The sequence below is a fragment of the Teleopsis dalmanni genome, chromosome 2, assembly GCF_002237135.1.
Source record: "Teleopsis dalmanni isolate 2A chromosome 2, ASM223713v2, whole genome shotgun sequence".
In the NCBI taxonomy this organism is placed as follows: domain Eukaryota; kingdom Metazoa; phylum Arthropoda; class Insecta; order Diptera; family Diopsidae; genus Teleopsis; species Teleopsis dalmanni.
The window spans coordinates 14,577,485-14,582,644 of NC_051847.1; positions in this window are offsets into that span (position 1 = coordinate 14,577,485).

The window sequence follows — 5,160 nt, forward strand, 5'->3', positions numbered from 1 at the left end:
TTTAACTTTGAATTTTATTACGTGTTTTGCATATATAAGCCTAACAAAATTTCCATTTTGTCCAGAGTTGCCATCGAAAGTAGTGTTTATTTTATTTGTTCTTTTGCGACATACCTACGAAAGAAAAGGTCTATTATTGTATTAACGAAAATAAATTTAATTGTGAACTGGAAATTAATATTAAAGATTTTTATTTAATGATATTTAGAGTGAACTCCCAACTAATAAAAGAAAATCAAATTTAAAATGTTAGTATATTTACAACTCTAACATCAATTAAAATAAATAAATAAAAAATAAATTATTATTTTTTATATTTTTTCTTACACTGCAAACACTTTTTAACTATTGTTGTTGTTAAATATACGACTATGCGCACGTATAACTATAAGTCATATATAATATATTATACATATTTTATAATATTATGATATAATATTATATATTATGATATATAGGTATATAAGTCAATATTATGTTCAATGTGCAGAGTTAATTTAATATTTTAAATTTATTTCTATCTGTTTAAAGTTTTAAAAAATACTTTTTTCAAACTTTGTTAATTAAATAATTATTTTAAATTCAATTAAGGTTTTAAGAATTTTTTTTAAATTTTTTTAGAACTCAAAGCCATAATCAATGTCTGACTTAATTACTTTAATAAATGATGTTGATGTTTTTGCACTGATGTTTTCCTTTTTGCTTACTACGCGCATGCCTTGCTGCAAAAATTGAAGCATAAAAGCCAGTTTTTGTGATATGTTATTTTAAAAATCGCTCTGTAATAAGCGGATGCACAAATTATAAGGAAATATTTTATAAATTAAAGTTTAATGTTCACGAGAAGCTTTAAAGCAAATAACATGATAACGAAATTATATCTATATTAAAATCTTTTAAACGATCAATATATATGTTATGCCAACCAGGCCCGCAGCTAGTTATTTACTTCAGAAGAGGTTTGCAAGTTGAAAGTGGAATAGTTATAGAAGTAATCTAAAAAACTAAAAAAATTAGAACATTTTATTAAACAATTCAAAAAGAAACTATGTTTATATTATTTTTACATTTGCTTACATCGGTTCATAACAGGGTTGTTAGTCCCTCCCCTGATTAAGTGCTTAATGGCAGCTAAAGCGCATCGTCATAATAAATAAGTACTGTACGTATGTTGGTGTAATTATATATAACACAGTAAATTACTGGTTTTCAGGCAGGAAAGATAGTGCTTCTTATCCCTTCTAATATCTAAATTTCTAAAGATCTTATTATGAGAACCATATGCAAGAAATTTTAACCAACAAACTTAAATAAATGCATAAGATCTTTAATTAAATAATATAATATAATCGTTAAAAGTTGTACTGTGTAATCTTACAGAATATTAATTGAATTCTCTTATATTAATCTGAAGGTGAAAATTTAAAATATATCCAAATAACCCATTGGTCTACATATCCAATCCAAGTACAATTAGAATACTCCACACTTACAGCATATTACCCTATTACTTCTTGCAGTATTACTCGTTAAGGTATTCAATCGACAGGCTCTAACATCGATTTATATTATTAGATTATTTATTGTTTTGTGCAGACTTTCTTTTTCACTATTAAGGATAATTTAGCTTAGCAAGAAAAATGATTTAACATCACTAAATTGACTTTCTCAATCAATTTCTTATGGACATCATAGATTTTGTTTGGTATCTATAAACAATAAGCTATTGGTTTGTTACAACAGTTTAAAGTTTTCTTCCAATATATATTACTATTAACGAAAAAAATAATTTCAAATGATTGGCTCATCATATAGTTCTAACTAAACCAGTAGTTTAAGGTCACCAAGAGAACAAGCAATGTCAAATTGATGGGTCTTACAGCATCAGTTATGATTTTTTATATCATTTAGTTTCCTTCTTCTATCATACAGTTCAAACTTAACAAGTAATGACATTTAATCGCTTAATTTTAAGAGTGTTTTCGAGTTAGTCGATTGAGTAAGAGAACACTTAAACGAATTTGCTAGTGTGCATATTCGTATATCAAATATTTTCGTATCTTTAGAGTTTATAAAATGTTTTGAAAAATATAGAAGTTATTTTAACATACCGAAGTATATTACAGAATAAATTACTGGTAAAAATTATCCGGTTATACTCAAGTCGCATTACTTAAAACAAGCAATTTGTGATTATACATTAACATGGAAAAAATAAAATTGCTAACAAGTGAAGTAGGCTTGGAAATCAATTAGCCATTTATTAAGTTTACACCACAAATAGTAATCAACAGTTACAACAGACATCTAAGCTGTGAATATCACAGAAGCGTTGCATTGGCAGATCTGAATAATGGAGTAGGATGTACACAGGTTAGAAAATACGATGTTAATGCGGTGTTAAATCAAAAATCAATTAGAGTTTGTTTTTTTGAGATAAGTTTCGTTTTACTTAATGGAGAAGTAACGCATGTTGACTTGAGCTGACAAATAACAAAAATAATTGTCAAAATCAATGTCTATAGAAAGTTAAGATAATTCATTATTTATCAGCAAATACAATTTAGCATGTAGCAGCTAAAGAGGCGGATAAAATGTTTAATATGAAAGCAGGCATTGTTTGCTCTTACAAACTTGCAATACAAAATATAGGAGCAGAACTTGGTTAAATGGTGAAGAATCGGCATGCCAATATCAGAGTTGATCATGAATCACGACTTATCACAGCTGTCATTCATAATTTAAAGTGACTTAATTGTTATAACGGCCGCGATTTACGTAAGTAAATGCCAACCAACCAACCAACCAACCAAACGGGAGTGAACCACTCAAAACGGTAACAAATCAATGGTTAAAGAAGTGCTTCGGTATTCGCTTCCATCCGTTACTCCATATATGCTTTGATGTAGATTGTTTGCACAAGATGTCAATGCTATTGCAAGTCCATTTGCTTTTATAAATAAAAAAAATTAGAAGTAATAAATATGATTCGAAAAAATTCAACTATAAATTGTATTTAGAAGTACTAATATACATAAACGTATCATATAGCTTAACTATCCATAATACTCGTATGCAAAAGCATTTAGAAATATTTGAATTCATTAACATAAATAAATGACCCAAATGCTTAAATCGGTAATGTGGATTGAAAGGCTGAAATCAACTTGATCTGTTGATGATTAAAATAAACTGAACTGCATGATTGCGGAATCGATTTCAAATTTATATAGCTTATAAGTTTTTTAGTGATTTTTGTGCCGCAAAAATAAAAACATGTATTATCTTTAAAATGTATGACTTTGAAAGACTAATAAAAAGTCTATTTATATAAAATTGCTTACATAGTTTCATAAGTATTGAAGTATATAAATAGCATATCTAAATACAGTTCTCTTTAGTTTCGTGAGAAATCTTGATGAACACACATCGATTTGATCGATTTTCTTTATTAAATAGTCTTACAAAATCACAATTTTCATGTCTTCATGTATCTCGTATAAACAGATTCGTAAATCTGAGATACATCTTTATTTATGATATTTCGTAAAGCATAAAACTTTTGTATTTGACTTGTGCATCAATCAATTAAATGGAATTTGTTCTTAAATGTTTTTTCCAAAAATGAGAATATTATACGTCGTTTGCTATGCTATATTTGGACTTTTGTACTTAACTGGACAAATAAGCACCATTAAATATACAATTTCTCACACGAAATTGATCCTGTGTCCATGTAATAATATAGTCAAGAGGTTCGATGACTCGCCTTACCAGTTCTTAGGAATGAATGGAAAAGATTTCAACGGCAATGTGGGGACTTCACCAGTAATCAGGGAAGAAAGTTATGGAGCAAGAGGTTTAGTACCTAGAGGACTAGGTTTAGCTAAGCGATGAACATGGTGTAGGCAGATTAAAGATAAATGAATGAGGTGAGATTCTTTTGAGCACTATCTAATCTGAGAGCAGTCACTAGCTGAACGGAGCGATATGCAGATCTTAGATTAGTCATCGAATAATCAGCGAAGCTTGTGAGGAATACATAAATAAGTCAAAGAGAAGCGTGGGACTCTGTAGAAACTCCCCGGCTAAGAAAGAGTAAAAGTATCCAATTGCACTAACTCGGAAAAACCTCAACATAAGATGATGTAAATTGAAATTTTGATTAATAAAATTTTATATTGTACTGTAAGTAAAAGATTTTAGAGCTACAGCAATGTCAAGGCTAATATTTAAATGTTGAATATAGCATATGGACTGAAGGAAGCATTAACATAGAAAATATATATTGAATTAATAATATAAATAACTAAATTGAATTATTATTAGTAAACAAATCCATTTATATGCAATGTTATAAATTCCCTTATGGTACGGTAAGCGACAATGGCGTTTAATTATATATACTTCAATTGCTCTTATCAGTTAACATAATATAGTTATATATGTAATGTATAGAAATTGATACCTTATTCACAGTTCCTTCAAAATCAGTTGATTCACTTTTGTTTATAACGCATGAGTATTTAAAATAATATGTACTGCAAACACGCAAGAAAGTTAAGTGAATATTAACAATTTATTTGTATTTAATGGACATTCTAAACCTAATTAATTTTTACATTGGCTATTACAGAAGTACTTTTAATTAACAATTTTTTCAGTTGATTAAAAATGTTATACGAAAAAGGTAATACTCTCAAGAATTTCCTGCAGTTAACATTTTCTTATTGGTCGATACTGGCTGGTTTAAATTCTTACTATTTTGATAGCAAAACGCTTAAATATAAACGAAATACATTTACTCGGTATTTTAGTGTGATATGCAATATCACAGCAATAGCTGCTTTACCAATTTGTGTTTGGCAACAAATCATACAAATTGATGGAAACTACTGGACTCTACTTATAAAAGGAACATATGCTGCTAGCTTGACTACATACTGTAATGCAGTGCTACTCGGCGTTCTATGGAGATGCAAGAGGGAACCAATCGAACAGAGACTACACAAGCGAATGCGACGTTTGTATCTGAAACACTTGCGATATCTCCCAATTGACAAAGAATATAAACGGCATTTAGATGCGATGTTCTATATGGCATATTTCTTGATGGTCTTTACTTATATCAGCTCCGTTATATGTACTTACATTAGTATC